The 20293-nt window shown below is 37.0% G+C and overlaps 1 long non-coding RNA gene across 2 annotated transcripts; it reads right to left on the bottom strand.

The window, feature by feature from the left end:
* Window positions 1-5256: 5256 nt before the first annotated feature.
* LOC149219797 (uncharacterized) lies at window positions 5257-16916 on the bottom strand. 2 transcript variants are annotated; one of them, XR_016249254.1, is made up of 4 exons: window positions 16779-16916; window positions 6158-6315; window positions 5732-5907; window positions 5257-5577 (listed from the first exon to the last, which is right to left on the bottom strand). It is a non-coding gene; the product is annotated as an uncharacterized LOC149219797 (long non-coding RNA). The 2 variants fall into 2 exon arrangements; XR_016249255.1 differs by having other exon boundaries at window positions 6158-6344; window positions 16779-16887.
* Between the last annotated feature and the right edge of the window lie 3377 nt (window positions 16917-20293).

The following is a 20293-nucleotide window of genomic DNA, read 5'->3' as shown; positions in this document are numbered from 1 at the left end:
GGGAGACTAAAAAAATTGTAGAATTATTTGGAATTAGAGTCAGGCCTTTTGCTGAAGCCCAGTAAGCTCCCATCCATAATTGCAGAATAAAGGACACTAGTCAAATGGCTCTTGGAAAGATAATCCTTCAAATGGACTCCCAATCGGTGCCACATAGACATAGCATAATGGAAAATAATGTAGATTATATTATCATTCATATGGCAAGTCAAAACTGACACATTTCGAAAGACAAATATTCCAATCTATATCCAGACCTGAGGTCTTCGGCTTCATCTCCTCCCTCATATAACTAGCATTTGCACTTGATGTTGCAAAGGAAACGTCGTAAGGCATAGAGTGGGGAAGAATAGCGACATCTGAATGGACATTGTTGAAAGCAAGGGTGGATGGTCAAAAACCAAGAAACCAAGTGAACAGTGCATGTTTAATCAGAAGATTGGGAAAGTGTTCTTTGGACTGGTGATCATTGGTAAAATTGCAAGGAGGAAAATATATCGCAGTAAAATCTCATTGTTGGGAGAACAATGAGTGCACTTTGTCTGCAATATCTTTTCCTTCTGGTAGTAATAATTTGCATGTTTTAAGAAAACTTAATAATTTTTGTCATATTATAATTGGTGTATTTCTAATTTAATATAATTATTTATTATTATTATTATTTACTTTTTAGAAGGAAACACATACTTTTAACCATTAAGTTTTGTCATGTTATAATTGGTGTATTATGTTTTTTTTTTTTTTTAGCCAAATTTTCCTTTGATTCCCGATTAAAATCTATGTAAATTCAATTCTAGATTCTAATTCTAAGAAAAGCGGTTCCAAGAAAGGGATTTGATTCCTGATTGAATTCTAAATAAATTCAACCCTTGATTCTGATCCCAAGAAAGAGGTTCTCAAAGGGGAAATATATATATAGAGAGAGAGATCCAATGGCGAGCAGCAAGGAATTTATTTTCCACTAATGGGCGAGTTCAATTCCCATTAGGACTTTTCCTGGAATCATGAGGCCACCTAGAGGTAGTGATCAAATGTGTGGTTGCACCTAGAAGGATTGTATTAAATGGTTTCATGACCCATGCACACATTAATGGATCAAAGGCCACAACAATTTACTTCAATATTAATCAAGTCCAATGGGTTACCTCAATTAGTTTAAATGGACTGTTTGAAGGTGGAGTTTGCCATGAGGTCTCTGGTTCAAGTCCTGATGAGTCTTGAGTCTGATTGGGTCCTGGTGGGTTACCAGCTGCCATTGTGGCTGGCAGTTGAGTTGTCCTCCATCTGGATATTCCAAGGGAAGAAGCGGGGGGGGGGGAGCGGGGATCCCAAGTTTTTTTGGGGGACTACACACACACACATCATCAATCTAGATATTCTAAGGAAGTGAGGGGGTCCCCGAGGTTTTTTGGGGGAAAAAATATAAATATATAGATATATGTGTGTAGAGAGAGAGAGAGGTGCCCCTCTAACAGCAAAGAATCATATATATAACTGAAAACCAATCACAAGAATCTAAAGTTCTATTCATATTTCATAAAAGCATGGTTCTGTTCAATGCCCATGAAACTACAGACAATAAGAGAGTATCACTGCATTGAGCATTTGTAGTTACATAAGAATAACACAAATCTTTATTTTTTTCAAGGGAAAGAATTGAAAGTAAAAGATTAGATGATTGATTTTACAGCGGATACAATAAAAGACTTATGTTCTTTTTATTTTTAGCCAAATTTTCCTTTGATTCCCGATTAAAATATATGTAAATTCAATTCTAGATTCTGATTCTAAGAAAAGAGGTTCCAAGAAAGGGATTTGATTCCTGATTGAATTCTAAGTAAATTCAACCCTCGATTCTGATTCCAAGAAAGAGGTTCTCAAAGGGGAAATATATATATAGAGAGAGAGATCCAATGGTGAGCAGCAAGGAATTTATTTTCCACTAGTGGGCGAGTTCAATTCCCATTAGGACTTTTCCTGGAATCATGAGGCCACCTAGAGGTTGTGATCAAATGTGTGGCTATACCTAGAAGAATTGTATTAAATGGTTTCATGACCCATGCACACATTAATGGATCAAAGGCCACAACAATTTACTTCAATATTAATCAATTCCAATGGGTTACCTCAATTAGTTTAAATGGACTGTTTGAAGGTGGAGTTTGCCATGAGGTCTCTCGTTCAAGTCATGATGAGTCTTGAGTCTGATTGGGTCCTGGTGGGTTACCAGCTGCCATTGTGGCTCGCAGTTGAGTTGTCCTCCATCTAGATATTCCAAGGGAAGAATGGGGAGGGGATGATCCCCAAGTTTTTTTGCGGCGATTACACGCACACACATCATCCATCTGGATATTCTAAGGAAGTGAGGGGGTCCCCAGAGGTTTTTTTGGGGGAAAAAATATAAACATAAATATATAGATATATGTGTGTGTAGAGAGAGAGAGGTGCCCCTCTAACAGCAAAGAATCATATATAGAACAGAAAATCAATCACAGGAATCTAAAGTTCTATTCATATTTCATATTTCATAAAAGCATGGTTCTGTTCAATGCCCCTGAAACTACAGACAATAATAGAGTATCACTACATTGAGCATTTGTATTTACGTAAGAATAACACAAATCTTTATTTTTTTCAAGGGAAAGAATTGAAAGTAAAAGATTAGATGATTGATTTTACAGCGGATACAATAAAAGACTTATGTTTTGGGCTGTCTAATTGCTTGTACAATGGAGAGACAAGGTGCCTAAAGAGAATTTGTAATTGCCTACGGAGCATAATAATTGACCTTTAATTTAAAGTAAACAAGACTATTGTGCAAGTCCGTCTCATGTTCAGCGATATGCTCTGACCTTCAGTCCTAATGATTCAAAATCGTTCCTTCGTGTAGGCCTTTGTCTGCAAAATTTTCTGAACTCCTCATCAGAACTAGAAGATTCTGATTGGTCTAGCTCAGAAGAGAATTTGGACTTCTTACATTTTGATCCATTAATCTGTCGATGACCTACCGTGTCATATTCACTAACCAATTCAAACTTCAAATATATTGCTGGAGATGGAGATTTTTGCATTTGAACTTGTACAATCAACTTGAGTTTCCTGTTCATCATGATATTTGTTGGAATTGCCACTTTTCGTATAGGTCATTTTTGTCCAAATCTATCCTAAGTCATTTTTACACAGTCACTATTGTATACCTATTGATCAATTAGAAAAGAAAAATGCTACTATGTCAATCAGAGATCAAATTTTGCTACACAACATCTTCTTTCATTGTGAGTGTCTCTTTGATGTCTTTTTAACATGCTGTTAGATCTGAAAAGGAAAATGTGATAAATCAGAAAGTTCTACCAATGGTGAACATTTGACAATGCAAAATGTTGGAAAGGAAAGTTGCTCAAATATGCATTCCTGGTCCATTTCCTTCCATTAGGACTTCTTTGTCACCATCAAGAGCCTTCAATGCCACCCAAGATTACTCCTCAAGGTCCTATCAGTCCAGACCACTCTCTAGAGGAAATAGTAACCTAAAAGACTTTGATGAATCAAATTTAGTAGTATAAATCAAACCTTTACATGAGTACTGGGAAAAGCAGATGTTCGAAGCGTTTCCTATACTTCACTTGATTTCTTTTTCGGCTTGCTCAGGATGAATGCAGCTTGATCAGAAGTTGCATCAATAGAAGTTATTCGATAGCCACTGTCCCAGCGTCTGTGAATACCTTCACTTGGATAGAGAAAATCAAGCTCAACAGACTAAACAGATGCAACTAGTAGTTAATGAGAAATAATGGTTTATTAAAGAGATTCAGATTATAAAGCAAATAGCATGGCAAATGCAACCTGAAATTTTGTGAAGAATAAAAATAATGCTATCTAACAGCAAAGAATCATATATAGAATAGATAACCAATCACAAAAATCTAAAGTTCTATTCATATTTCATAAAAGCATGGTTCTGTTCAATCCCCATGAAACTACAGACAATAAGAGAGTATCACTGCATTGAGCATTTGTAGTTACGTAAGAATAACAAAAACCTTTATTTTTTTCAAGGGAAAGAATTGAAAGTAAAAGATTAGATGATTGATTTTACAGTGGATACAATAAAAGACTTGTGTTTTGTATTTTTAGCCAAATTTTCCTATGATTCCCGATTAAAATCTATGTAAATTCAATTCTAGATTCTGATTCTAAGAAAAGAGGTTCGAAGAAAGGGATTTGATTCCTGATTGAATTCTAAGTAACTTCAACCCTCGATTCTGATTCCAAGAAAGAGGTTCTCAAAGAGGAAATATATATAGAGAGAGAGATCCAATGGTGAGCAGCAAGGAATTTATTTTCCACTAATGGGCGGGTTCAATTCCCATTAGGACTTTTCCTGGAATCATGAGGTCACCTAGAGGTAGTGATCAAATGTGTGGATGCACCTAGAAGAATTGTATTAAATGGTTCCATGACCCATGCACACATTAATGGATCAAAGGCCACAACCATTTACTTCAATATTAATCAAGTCCAATGGGTTACCTCAATTAGTTTAAATGGATTGTTTGAAGGTGGAGTTTTCCATGAGGTCTCTGGTTCAAGACGTGTTGAGTCTTGAGCCTGATTGGGTCCTGGTGGGTTACCAACTACCATTGTGGCTGGCAGTTGAGCTGTCCTCCATCTGGATATTCCAAGGGAAGAAGGGGGAGGGGAGGATCCCCAAGTTTTTTTGAGGGGATTACACACACACATATCATCCATCTGGATATTCTAAGGAAGTGAGGGGTTCCCAGAGTTTTTTTTGGGGGAAAAAATATAAATATAAATATATAGAGATATGTGTGTAGAGAGAGAGAGAGGTGCCCCTCTAACAACAAAGAATCATATATAGAACAGAAAACCAATCACAAGAATCTAAAGTTCTATTCATATCTCATAAAAGCATGGTTTTGTTCAATGCCCATGAAACTACAGACAATAAGAGAGTATCACTGCATTGAGCATTTGTAGTTACGTAAGAATAACACAAATCTTTATTTTTTTCAAGGGAAAGAATTGAAAGTAAAAGATTAGATGATTGATTTTACAGCGGATACAATAAAAGACTTATGTTTTGTGCTGTCTAATTGCTTGTACAATGGAGAGACAAGGTGCCCAAAGAGAATTTGTAATTGCCTACGGAGCATAATAATTGACCTTTAATTTAAAGTAAACAAGACTATTGTGCAAGGCCATCTCATGTTCAAGGATATGCTCTGACCAGTCCTAATGATTCAAAATTGTTCCTTCGTACAGGCCTCAGTCTGCAAAATTTTCTGAACTCCTCATCAGAACTAGAAGATTTTGATTGGTCCAGCTCAGAAGAGAATTTGGACTTCTTACATTTTGATCCATTAATCTGTCGATGACCTACCGTGTCATCTTCACTAACCAATTCAAATATATTGCTGGAGATTTTTGCATTTGAACTTGTACAATCAGGTTGAGTTTCCTCTTCATCATGATATTTGTTGGAATTCCCACTTTTCGAATAGGTTATTTTTGTCCAAATCTATCCCAGGTCATTTTCACACACTCACTATTGTATACCTATTGATCAATCAGAAAAGAAAAATGCCACTGTGTCAATCAGAGATCAAATTTTGGTACACAACATCTTCTTTCATTGTGAGTGTCTCTTTGATGTCTTTTTAACATGCTGTTAAATCTGAAAAGGAAAATGTGATAAATCAGAAAGTTTTACCGATGGTGAACATTTGACAATGCAAAATGTTGGAAAGGAAAGCTGCTCAAATATGCATTCCTGGTCCATTTCCTTCCATTAGGACTTCTTTGTCACCATCAAGAGCCTTCAATGCCACCCAAGATTACTCCTCTGGGACCTATCAATCCAGGCCACTCTCTAGAGGAAATAGTAACCTAAAAGACTTTGATGAATCAAATTTAGTAGTATAAATCAAACCTTTACATGAGTGCTGGGAAAAGTAGATGTTCGAAGCGTTAATCAAGCTCAAGCTCAATAGACTGAACAGGTGCAACTAGTAGTTAATGAGAAATAATGGTTTATTAAAGAGATTCAGATTATAAAGCAAATAGCATGGCAAATGCAACCTGAATTTCTGTGAAGAATAAAAATAATGCTATCTAATTTTTCAGAACAAAAGATCACCTGATTTGAAAACCCTGCATTCCTTGACATAACCATACCCCGTTGATTTCTAGCAGTTGCCATTGATGTCACATAAAATCCCTCTTTCCATTTCCTGCTAATCCATTTAAATGGAAATGAATCGCTCACTTTATATGATTGTTGAGTATAGAGTGTACCTAAGATAAACCGGTGCATCCTCAGATCACTACAAGGAAGTTTAGTAAACACTCAAAAGCCTCAGCATCAAGAGTATTTCCCAGAAGCACAAACATTACAGATATTACTCCAACAGTCCAGAGTAACAATCAATACCCCAACTTCAACAACATGGTTTGATTTACTTTAGGAACAACTATGGCTAAATAAAACTCCAGCAAACATTTATGGTAGCTTCTATACTCTTTAACTTCGAGATATCTAGCTTCTAGAATCTATACTCTTAAACTTAAAAATATTAATGGTACAGAGATCTAATTTTAAGGTATTAGGACCATTTTTGTCGATGCATGCATTTCACTTCAACAATGTTCCTTGCTATGTTCAGGTTGTTTAGAAGTTAGAACGTTGTATAGGTTCATATGGTTACAGGGTATTTTTGGTCAATTTTGGATAATGGTACCACCTCATTGCATTAGTAACTAGGCACTACATATCTTTATATGTTCTTGACTATGCTACAGACATGGTCACAAGTGACCATGACACATGGGACTAGAGGCCCACTTCAATGTCCATCATTTTTTTATGTTTGTTGCATCCATATAACACCCAAAATATTATCTGCTAAAGTGGAAACAATGAATATTGGCCAATACACAGGCTGTGCTATTGCTTTGCAAAATATAGAGCCTATGTCCCCTGGCTTTTTCAATCAGCAAGAAACATAACCTTGCATACTCTGTTTTGAATAAAAACTATTAATTTACCTCTAGATTTCTCTTCCAAGCCAAAGCTACTACATTCAACCCAACCTATATCTCCCCTCCTGATTAAGGCTTAAGATCTTCAGTGGACACAAGTCTGTCTATATGCAGCTCAGAGTTCCCGTGGCATCTATCTTTGCCTACTTCCAATCAGAAAATAATATAATTTTATGAATGCCCACAAACAACCAAGGGTTAGGTCAATGGGAGCAGATAGTAGAGTACAAATTTCATTTTTACACAGTCACTATTGTAAATCTTTTATGGACTTCTAAATGCTTTACTAGCTTCACAACTAATATGGGAATGTTTAACTAAGGATAAAAGGCAATGAGCTGTTCACTCTTGCTCCCCCAATCATCCAGTTTCTTCACAGGCATGAGCTGTTCACTCTTGCTGATATTGGCTGCCAACAATCTGTCATTTCTCCACTGTGTGGAAGATGGGGAGACTAAAAAAATTGTAGAATTATTTGGAATTAGAGTCAGGCCTTTTGCTGAAGCCCAGTAAGCTCCCATCCATAATTGCAGAATAAAGGACACTAGTCAAATGGCTCTTGGAAAGATAATCCTTTGAATGGACTCCCAATCGGTGCCACATAGACATAGCATAATGGAAAATAATGTAGATTATATTATCATTCATATGGCAAGTCAACACTGACACATTTCCAAAGACAAATATTCCAATCTATATCCAGACCTGAGGTCTTTGGCTTCATCTCCTCCTTCATATAAAAATACAGAAATGGATACTTCCCCTATCTCAATAGATACATATGTGGAAAACCTTAATAATGATGAATCGTTGGGTCTTCAGCTACTAACAGTCACAAGGGCCTTCTTTCAGGGAAAAAAGACTTGTATTAATCTGGATCACCCTGGAATTGGATTGACTAGGAAAAAGAAGGGCATCAAGTATAAAAATATATCCTCTTGTGTTGGTGTGGGGTCCAAGCTCAATACTTGACCCCAACCAACCATGCCTCTAGTACTAGATAGAGTGTGAATGAAAAATCAAAGCAGAATTTGCAGTCTTAGACCAAGGCTAATATCCATAAGTGCTCTCCAGTCAGCATTTCACTCATCCTGTGCAGACAAATTAGAGAAATGCTCAAACAAAGCATTTTTAGCACCAGCACCATGATTTGATCTATTATGAATTCCTTTAAGACGGACTCAATTTACAAACTAGCTATTAATGTAGTAATGTTATTGTCCAAACAAAGCTGAAAAGCACGGGCAAGAAGGCAACAGCTCTAGCATTACTACAGTTACCAGTAGAGTAAAGTTCAGAAATACAGGCACTAAGACAAACAGCTATATAATCAATTTAGTTGTCATCTCAGTAAAGTTTACAGGTGCGGGCATTAAAGATAATTGCAAAATTGAATAGTGCACAACAATCAGGCAGATCATTGTCAATGAAAAACATCACTTGTCTATTGTCATTTAGAATAGCATCACTTGTCTGTTGTCATTTAGAATAGGTGCCAAAGGCAACTGCCGGGAAAAAAAAGATGTACAAAGGGGAAAGCACAACAAGTGCACCCTAGAGCATGAGCTGTTCACTCTTGCTCCCCCAATCATCCAGTTTCTTCACAGGCATGAGTTGTTCACTCTTGCTGATTTTGGCTGCCAACAATCTGTCATTTCTCCACTCTGTGGAGGATGGGGAGACTAAAAAAATTGTAGAACTATTTGGGATTAGAGTCAGGCCTTTTGCTGAAGCCCAGTAACTATGAGAAGAGGTTTTTGCATTGGCTCATTCAAAATTTTGAAAATAAACTGTGGTTATGGGAAAACAGATGGCTCTCTTTAGACAGTAGGATGGTCATGATAAAGGTAGTCCTACAAGGTATCATTGTCTACTGGATGCATTTGTTTCATTTTCCAATGTCAATTATTCACAAAATCAACTCCACCATGGCAGATTCCTTATGGGTTGGGTCCGGTTACAAAAATACGCTTCACCTATCTAAACTAGACTCAATTTGCAAGCCCATTGATGGAGGTTGGGGCATCAAACACACTCACACTTTCAATCTGGTACTTCTCATCAAAAATCTATGGACGGCCTTCAAGTGCCTTGGTATTTAGCAAAAAATCATTATTAAAAAATATCTCAATCATGCTACCCTGGAAAACTGGATCCTAGTTGGGGCTCCGGTTAAGAATAATGTGTCTTTCATTTGGAATATCTTGACGAAATCTAAGCCTTGGATACAGGGATATATAATATGGATGGTTAGACGTGGCGACATAATTCGCATTGACCTTGATGCAATCATTGAATTGGCTGGGAATCACATTCTTCCTCCCCCAATCATCCAGTTTCTTCACGGGCATGAGCTGTTCACTCTTGCTGATATTGGCTGCCAACAATCTGTCATTTCCTCCTCTTCCAGTTGGCCACATGCTGAAAATTTGGCTCTTCTGATGGAGCTCAATGTCAAATGGGAAAATTACAGATCTCATCTCTATCATGCAGATATTGCTCTGTCTAAGAGGGCAGATAGGCATTCTTGGGGCGGTCTTTCTCATGGTGGAGAAATCTCTACCAAAGAAACATACAAGTACATATACAACATGCAAAGGTAGTGCACTAGAACTATTTAGCAAAATAAAGGCACCACCTAGTGCTATGGATAATTCAGTTGGTTGAACTACATAAAGTATTTCGAGGTGTGAGTTCAATTCTCTTTGGTGCATCCAGACTTGACCTGACCAGACTTTATGTGTTCAGTGGCCATCCAGTTCAGCCCTCTACAGTAAATCAGTCTTATCATATCTGGATTCATATTTCCACCCACTACAAAGGTCTAATCAGACCTGTAGCTATTTATGGACACCGTTCAGTCTACTGGCCATCCAGTTCAGCCCTCTATAGTAAATCGGTCTTATCAGTTCTGTTTTGATATTTCCACCCACTAGAAAGGTCTAATCAGACCCGGTCTTATCAGTTCTGTTTTGATATTTCCACCCACTAGAAAGTTCTAATCAGACCTGTATCTATTTATGGACACAAGAAATAAAGAATGAAATGTTTCAGGAAGTTTCCGGGCATCCACCATGGCTCCAGCCACTGTAACTGCTGCAACTATTAATCGCTCTGAGAAGCCATATTCAGATCATTAAGAAGATTTTATATATGATCTTCTGGGTGGAAGTTTTCTTGTAACTTGCTTTTGTTTTGAATGAACGCATGCTGGAGAAAGCAAGTCCGTTCATATGAATGATAAACGCGGGTGGGGTGAGAAATCAGAGACGCGGGGGCTCTTTTGTCCTTCTGATTCAACTTGATTGATGTCCAAATTTACCTCTGAAAACTCAGAGAATGCATGTCCTTGGAATGGTATTTGGTGTATGCAACACACCAGAGAATTGGTTGCCACAATATTCTCTAAATTAGGATTGGAAGGTATCATTTCCTCATCGCTTCACAATCTCTAGTTATTGTGCACTCTGAATCTTATAAAAAAAATTGTCATTGAAAGAATTCCATCATAGTTTGTGTAGCTTAAAGCGCTCCTGGGAATACATGACCTTAGTTTTAGTTCGCAGTGGGGTTTTATTTCAAAGGAACTGTCTAATTCTACTCACCTTTAAGGGGCAAAACTTGGAAGTTTGAGAGGGTCCATACTTCGAATGGCCTTAAAGGAAGTATTCCAGCTCCTTTGACTTGCTGAACCCATCTTGATTCTCTGTCATCTTTTTGGCTTGAATCCAACTAGATCGATCTCATCTTTAACCACAGATCTGTAATTTTGGGATAGTGTTTGTGGATTCATTCAACTAGACACCACAATTACATTGGCACCTATGTAAATAACAGATCTGATGTTATATGGGCATGTAGCTTCAAGGACAGAATGGCGTAAAGCCATTGCCACTTTGAGTCAGTTGGCCTTCCTAAACCTATGTAGAAGTAGCCTCACCAGCAAGATTTATGAACCCATCATGAGTTAACCTTGACAAATCTATGAGCAAGATTAGATCCAGCAGAAAACAGCAAGGAGGGACTCATTCCTGGAAACAAGCGGAATGGAGAATAGTGATTCCCCAATCTGCATGCAAGTTGAAAGTTGAAGCTTATATATAAGCAAGTAACTTGTTGTGAGGTATATTTTTTTGGTGGGTCTGATTCATGCGAATTTGAACTTTAAATTTCATGGTTTACATAATATTTCATTACATGGTAGTTAAATAGATACAGTTACAAAGAACCAAGGTGTCCCAGATCTGAGCAAAAATGTCCCAGATCTAAGCGGAATACAATTTTTCCAACATCTGTGGCAATTCTCTGTGCTCATTTTAATCACATCTTTGCCAATATTTTCGGAATTTTGGCCATCTGCATGGAAGCTACTATTGATACTCAATGGAAATCTGGACTCAGTCTTTTCAGCATCTAATGCAGTTTTCTCTGCTCATTGTTCCTCGACCAACTGTATCCAGCTTGCAGCTCAGTGAAATCTAGTCACAGCCTTTCCAGCGTCTATAGCAGTCTTCATCATTGTAATCACTTCTTGGCCACTATACGAGAGTCTTGAGCTAACTGTATCAAGCAGATGGGTACACGGGAAAATGCACTGACAGGTGAATTTCCTGGCACGTTGTACCTATTCAACGATCTTAGAATTTTAAGTTGTGCACTGGGTTTTCGTTTTTCTTCACTGGTCTCACGGTTTTTATATTCCTGGATTACAGATCTAATTAAGTTGTTTTTTATTATAATAATCTTGCAGGTGTTGATTTGAAGGGAAGTTTGAAGCTTGTTTGTTATGGTGTTGGTTTTATACAACAATAAATTCACCATAACAAGTTCTGGGAATTTGTAATCAATATTTGGAAAATCCGGTGGAAAGAACAGAGTATAATTGTTTAACACTAGCATGGGAAGCCTTAAAAGCCTGCCATTATTGAATTTGTATGCAAACAAATTGGGAGGGTAAATACATGTTCCTCTTCCTCAGCAATTTCTCTGGACTAATCATCCCTGAGAAGATAAATCCGAACAGGTACACATTCAAATCTTCGATTGTGATTTCGTTTCAAAGAAAAAATGCATAAAGATATTACCAGCTAGAGGCGTGCAGTGCTGCAGTCCCTCTAACGGTCAGATTCTGTTGGTATGGTCCCATTCAACAAGTTGTTATATGGAATTTGGATCCATTGAAAGTGTGTGCAATTAGACAATTCCTTTGGAATAGAGCCGTATCGAAAATAAAGGTGAGGTCACTAACATTCCAGTAGTGCTTTAAGTTGTCCAAACTATGATGAAATTCTTTCTGTCAAATGTTATATGAAAGATTCAAAATGCAAATAACGAGAGGTTATCAAGAGATGGAGAAAAGTGTATCTTCCAACCCTATAATTGAAGAAGATTATGGCATTGGCAACCACTCTTCTAATGTGTTGTCTGCATGAAATACCATTCCGCAAGCATACATTCTTTGAATTCTCAATGACCCAGTTGGACAGTGTTCCAATTATATCAGAATTTAACTGCCTTTCATAATTACAGTAAAGCCTCCAAGTCCCCGCTTTAAACTCCTTGCTCTTAATGGATGATGGGAATTGATCAGCTTCCTCCAGTGTGTGTCCATTCAAAACAAAATCAAGCCAAAAAGAACATTTGCCCAGGGGGTGATAAATTTGCAGCAGTTACTGGGGATGGCATGAACACAAGTAGCATCATAACACCAACTTTATACATTTCTTCCATGTTGAGAGCTAGGATTGCATTCTCTAGTCAACTGGTCGTTAATTGCATCCCTTTGCATTGTAAATTTCGTTCATAAGGATGAAGGCATTGTCTATCTGTTTAAAATTTTATGAAAAAGAAATTTTATTATTGAAAGAAAGGAGTTGGAAGTATAATTCCAAGTTCTTAAGCAGAAGTCTTAAAATAGATGAACTTTTACCATAATATGTACTTAGCATTGAGTGTGATGTTGAGGTACACAAAACTCAGCTGTATGAAAAAGGTGAGCTTCGACAAAAGCTGTAAATTCATACTTGTGGCTTCATTTAGGCTATCTTAGTTTATTGAAAATAAAATTTATGTTTTTTTATTTATGTATTATAATTTTAACAAATGATTGGAAGCTTGTGAAAATTGCATAAAAAGCCAAAATCTAAAAATGGTGAAAATCAATAGGGTCATCAGAGTCTCCAACATGATTTTCAATAACCACCCATACTATATAGGTTGTAAATGTGGTATTATCATAAAATATTATAGCTTGCAATTATCACAAGTATAATAAAAATCATAATATTATTGGTAAAGATTATTGTATATGAAAAATTATGGAAACAATCATGTAGAGATTTTCTAACAAAATTATAGGTTTGAGGAAAACTCAAAGATAGTTTTGAGAAAGTTAACATGGGGCATGTATTAGAAGGGAATTTTTTTTAAAACATTCAAAATCATTGGAGTGATGATGATGTATTAGGTCCAAGACAATTATGGTGTGATAACCCAATATAACAAACTAGAAATCTAATTTTTGCAAAAGATGCATGAGAGGCTTACATAGGTTAGCATCATGGGCGATAATAATCAAATATAATAGCAGGAGCAACTCTCCCTAGCCAAGTCAACAACCATGCACAAGGTTTATTTTTTGCAATTTGTTAGTGTTATTTTACACTTGTGGCATTATTTTCTCTTTCTCTTTTATTAGAGAGACGTTTAGGGTTCAATCATGACATATAACCTCATGGAAAGGTGTTCCACATCATGATCTATCATTTCCTACTTCTTGCTCATTTACTGGATCTTTATCTTAGCCTCAACGTTTTATTATAAATAGAAGAGGTTTTCAAGTCACTTTGTACACACACTTAACTCTTGATCTCTCTCCACTTGTTTTGGGTTTTGCTGGCTAGAGAGATCTAGATGATGAAGCCCTAGACGCAAGAGGAAATGAGATAGTCTGGCCACAGTCAAGAAGTATTCTATATGTTGTCCTAATAGAGATATGATGCCCTAACCGCAGTCCAAACTAGGAGTTGAAGTTCTTGTTCAGTTGTGCACTAATCTGCTATCAAGGGAGGGCTAATGCTGCCCTAAACACAGTCTTAAAGGAAGAGTCATAGCCGCAGCCTTGGAGGAGCCCTAGTTGCTGTACAATGTGCCCTAGCCACAAGCCTTATATGCTGTCCTAAAGGGATTAAATCAAAGTGAAGAGAGGCTCCTTCGATGTCCCAAAAGAAGGCTCTTCATCACAGCAAGGAGGCTTCCATACGCTGTCAAAGGAAGCTCCAAAAGAGCCCTAGCCACAGTCTTCTATTCACAGCTAAGACGCAGTCAAAGAGAGCCTAAATGAACCCCTAATCCACAATAAGAAAGAGACTCAATACACAGTCCTAAAGGATGTGTTTTAGGTGTTGTTCAAGTAAGGAGACCTAACACATCTTAGCCGTAGTCTTGAAGCCCAACTGCGTTGAAGGGAGAAGTCTCTACAACTGTCTTATGAGGAGGACCTATACGCTGTCAAAAGAGGTTCTAACTTTGAGTTTTCTTCTAGTCTGGGTACTTGTCTATGATTTATGGCACATATGCATGCCTTGAAAGTGTGAGAATGCGCAAGAATAAACTCCTGGGATAAATACCCATTTGATTATAAGGACTTCTCTTACATTGATGTGAAAGTGTCAGGAAGGAAATTTGCAGATATCTTAACACAAAAACAAGCAATCACATTCCATTAAAATGCACTTAACTTTACATATGCCCAAAAGCAGAGGAAATAACTAAGCTGGAATCTGATCCAAGAAAATGCCCCATATTATCATCCTATGCTTAGTAATGCTTACAAGGAAATGGGTTGGGTATGTGTTTAAAGTTTGTACAATCAAAAAGAAAGAATCTAAAGGTAGCCCCAACAATCTGAACAGGCAACAGGATATCAGTTTACCAAGTCAATCTAATAATGTGGCACATATGGACTCATCTTGATATTGCTGCCTTGAGTTTACTGGCTATTTCACTTGTCAAAGCGAAGGATATTCCCTTCAATTATGTGTATACAATGGGCCAGTATCTTGAGCACTGAGGAATCAGATGAACGCAGTTGATTTTATCTCTCTAGAGGTAGCACTGGTGTATTCTAGCTGTGTAAGTGTCATTTAATGAGGTTGCAACTTTTCACATATTACAAAAATACGTGAATAAATGGCAAGATCATAAACAACCACACAAACGGCAATTGTTTTCCATTGAGAAGAATCTATATACCCCTCTCAAGGTCTTGCAAGGCAAGGACATGGATTGAGAAGAATATATATACTCTTCTCAAAATATTCCTAGTTCTCCAAGTCACAACCAAGCCTCAAGAACTTAACAGTTGGGAAGCATTGAAACCATATTCTTGTACTATGGTTTTCGTCATATGATTAATTAAGACACTAAAAAACTATACAAACATATGCATCCTATTGATAAAATCGGTATACCCCTATCAAGGTCTTGAAATGCAAGATCGGCTAGATTCACCCAGTTTTGGGTTGCGGTGTAGATATACGTATACTGCTCAGCCACAACTAGTATTTTTTCCTTCATCGCTTTCTTAGCAAGTGCAGAAGTGCCAAGAAAAAAAAAATTATGATTTTTTGGAAGGTCAATAGTCGCGGGTGTTTTAGTATAATTTTATCCCTGAGATGACAGGTTATGATGAAATCTGCAACGACTGGGAATCCGGTAGGGTATACGATGGGATGTAATGATTCTCGCTGGAGTGGGAGGAAGCTGCTATGGTCCCTGTCTCTTCTACTTTCCTAGTTTTGCTATGATATCGCTTGTTGTGCGCCTTTTCTACTTTCCTCGTTCTGCTATGGTCCCTGTCTCTTCTACTTCCGTCTCTGCAATTCAAATGTCTATGTGTACGATCGCAAATCTTCCCCGTCCGCAGACGAAATGGCTAACCTTCACTCTACTCTCCACAAAAGAGATCTAATTTGTCAAGGTTTTTAACCCAAAGGATCCATCTCCCCTAATGATTCATAAGAAATACCCTAAGCATAATCATAACTTTACAAAATACTCAGAGTGGAGGGTCCCCTCCTTAATCTCCACCCAAATCGGCACTAGCCGTCAATGTGCTCCCTCTTGATGAATCATCTCCTCAAACCTTCGATTTGATGTGCAAACAGAAAAAGCAATTCAGGGGAAGTGGAGGTGCCTTTGAATTAATCCGCCCATTTTTAGTTATGATGGGCATGGGAGCAATGTCAAAGATGATTGCAGGCAAGAACTGATCAGGGAAAACTCTTTGATTACCAAAGAAAGTGGGATGGTACGCCTCGGCAGAGAAATGCCCTCCAAATACTAATACTAATGAAAATTGTTGTGCCCTCCATGCAATGGAAAAATGATTCAAAAGAAATTATTTTCGAGTTGAAGAGGTGACCCCAGGAACAACTTTTGTGCCCTCCATAAAATCGAAAACCCCAGGAACAACTGTTGCGCCCTCCATACAATCTAAAAATGATTCAAAAGAAATTATTTTCGAGTTGAGGAGGTGACCCCAGGAACAACTAAGGAGGTGCGTCAGGTGGATATAGAGGGGGCTACAGAGGAGGCAGGAATGGCACTGGAGAGGATCGAGAAGCTAAAACATACATAAAAATTTTGCCTGCAGTTTCTACACCCTATCTTCAAAGAGCTATTTTTTAAGAAAACAAACAGAAAGCTAAAACACATACCTGTTTTAGGCAAAAACTATGGAAGATCGGCCTCACAGAAAAAATAATAGTAAATGCAGAGCTGGTAAACCTGTCTTGGCTATTACTCCTCAAAGCACGTTGATCTGTCTGCTCAAAAGTTTCCCAAATCGTTGAATACCAAATATTTAGAGCCCAACTTGCCAAATATCATATACTAATATAAGCCAGCTGGTTCAGAAAATAAGCTTTCCTCCTAGGCGTGAACCCTGACAGTGACACCTTAATCAATCGTTGGAAGAGAATGTTCAGGCGATGGGACTTCGAGCCAAGGAGATAAGAACAGCCGATTCGAGCCAAGCCCAGCCAAGGAGATAAGCGAAATTTTAAATTTTCCCACAAAATTTTAAATTTAAGTCTTCTTCATAATATTTTTTTAAAGGTTCATTTGCCAGCAGTTCTATTAATTGAATTTTCCCACAAAATTTTAAATTTTCCCATAAAATTTTAGATTTTCTCACAAAAATGTTTGAAAATTCTTCATCATAATAATTTTTTAAATGTTTATTTGCCAACAGTTCTATTAATTTACGCATTTATTTTATTAATATAAACCATATAATATTAACTAACCTTTGCATCCTAAAAAATTTATAAACACACATTTGCATCCTATAAACTATTCATCTTAGAGGCATTGGGAAGTGGTTTTGTACAATGTGCATGGTTTATATTATTGCTAAATCTTAAAAACTATTCGTAGACCCTAGGATGATAATAGTGTTTCTTCTTAGATGATGTCCAAGGCCCTAACAAAAGTCATCCTTGTTGGGAAAATCCTCACATTAAACCTATACAACATTTATATACCCATGGTTTATAATGATGGCAAATAGTGCTCTCATCACCTAATTGTGCAAAAAGCCCCAACTAACCTAGTCTAGGTTAGATGTCCCCGATATTAACATATTATCCTACATTATCCATTAGCTCATGGAGATAGAGGGTTCAAGGACTCTCACTTGATGGTTGGGGACTATAGTCCATCAAGAGGTCAAATGTCGGGCTAACTGTGTTAAGGACACCTCAAGGTCAACCAACACTAATGCAATGTATTAGTTGTCCGTACATCGACCTATCAAATTGTCACAATATTGGGTAGTAGACATTAGTAAGTAGGACACTAGTCACCAACAAGAAACCTTGATAACTATAGAGTAATGATGTGGTGAGTGGATGTGGACCCGAGGATACCACATGTCAATTGTGTGGCAGTTGATTTGACATGCTAACGTCTCATTATGATGTGGCACCAATGTGGGTCTAGATGACATGGCATACCAATGTGGCAAGTGATGTGGGATGTTGACATGGCAATGGAAGGTTGACTTAGCACCAAGGTGATGTATAGGTGGTAACCATATAGTGGCGACGTGGATGTTGGGCTTTTGGATGTTAAGATATCAACTAATTAGTATCAATGACACTCTTTAGCCTCTTCCCGAGGGCCCAGTGGCTTGATAGCTCGACCATTGGCCTTTCAAGATATTGGGTATTGAGAAATTAGGGCTTCAATCTACAAGCTTGTCTGTATGTTAGGTGTCGAGTATCAAGACAGTAAGTATGTATAGAGCATTAAGGAAAATCATGTGTTTCGTGTGAATTTGGGCAAGCTTAGAAGTTGAGTTGCAAACTACTACAAGTGTCCTTATTTTTCTACAAGAAACAGTGTAATGTGAAGGTGAATATGCTAAACGTGATATTGGATGGCAATGATGCTAAGGAGAAGTTGGAAAATTGAAAAGTGCACCTATCCAATGCATCAAAACAACTTGTGGTAGGGTTAATCTAACAAAATGCAAGGTTGTAGTGCTTCTTGTACTTGCAAAATAGAGTAGAGTGTAAGAAACAATGAATAATACATAATGAACAAAAAATTAAAAATAGTAATGGAAATGAACTAAATTCAAAGTAAAAATTCTATATAACTAATATAACAGTGCTACAACTATCATCAACAAATGTTAAGATAATCTGCAAGAAAAAATTGCTCATAAACTATCTAAATAAACGTGCATGAAAGTAATGTTCATAAATATTTTGTAGACATAAACAAATGTGTGAACAGAAATGATACAAAAGGGATATCGACCACGTAGGTTGGGCCTTAACACAAGGAAACTTAAAAACCTTAGAAGAAAGCTAAACTAAGAGCTGAAATCAAATATCACTTTGATTAGCAAAAATGTTGTTTGTACATGACAAAGTTACAAAAAATGCTTAGAATCTAAACCTCTCGTATTATTCACATGCTTTCCTACAATTTCCTTCTAATCCTATTATGCTACTCAAGCCTATTGTTTGTACAAGTGGATAGGAGGAAAACTCCTTGAGTGGAGGATTGCTTTCCCTCCAAAAATCAATAAAAACCTAGATCTTGTTTCCTAGATCACCACGTAGCAATAGTAAGGAGGATTTACTATCCTTAGGAAGTCGTGTTGGTTTTATTTTGTAGAAGGTAGTAGGCCCCACAAATATCTCTAGATGATTCTCCTTGAAATTTGTGTAAAATCCATTCAAATATTACACAATAGTCATGTTAGGCACATAAAGTATGAAAAATATCTTGGACTCTCCTAAGAACTCATTAAGCTAAGAAAGTATTATTAAGTGAACAAAATTAGGTTCAATATGGCCTTTATGTGCCTAGGAGTGGTTAGAAAAACCTTATGGGAGACTCATCACATATATTAATTGAGAAGACAAATTTTGAATTTATCAATTATTATGCAATTTAATAAATTTTATACTTAATATTAATTTAAAATTTAAATATAATCTTAGTGTATTGTGTATGGCATAAGAAAATAATATGAAGTGTTATCAACCAATTTCCTTCCTTATATTTATTTGTAGTCATCATTATGTTTTTTACCCTTTTGCATATATTGGGCCCTTCATTTTGAGCTTGTTGGAGCACGAACATTAGTTCAACACTAGGAATATGCCTCCTCCATTCGTTCTTAGTGTATTGTTTGGCTTTGAGAGCGTCAAATTAGTCTTTTCTAACCAACATCCATACTTAGTGTATTGTTTGGCGTTCAAAGCATCAGATTAGTCATTTCTAACCAACATCCATATATTTTTTCTAGAATATTTCATTCCCTAGAATTTTTTGGTATTTTTTGTCAAAAATTATATAGTAGAAAAGTTCTTGCATCACACATCAAACCAAAAGGATACAAAACAACACACACACTTCTATGTACAAGGTACAATCACAACTCAATCAAAACAATCATGTCAATGTGTGCCTATTTTGGACACAAGAAAAGGATTCTCGTACATGAACTCATGGAGGAGTTGAGGTACCATATGGTGTGCCATGATGGGGCCATGCCATACAAATTTTAACTATGAGACTCCTAAAGATTGATGATAACAAGGAAAACCTAGAATCATAGTGTTATTAGGAATAACCAGAGGACATAAAAAGTGAGTGGTCCTGTGAGCTACTGTGGCTCCATGACAAGGACTATGAAGACATAAAGGGGTGA

This window comes from Pinus tabuliformis, chromosome Q (assembly GCF_031772625.1).
Source record: "Pinus tabuliformis cultivar Carrire ecotype Pingquan chromosome Q, CPIR1, whole genome shotgun sequence".
NCBI classification, from domain to species: Eukaryota; Viridiplantae; Streptophyta; class Pinopsida; order Pinales; family Pinaceae; genus Pinus; species Pinus tabuliformis.
The sequence above is the reverse complement of the archived record's forward strand: the minus strand, read 5'-3'. Positions and strand labels throughout refer to the sequence as shown.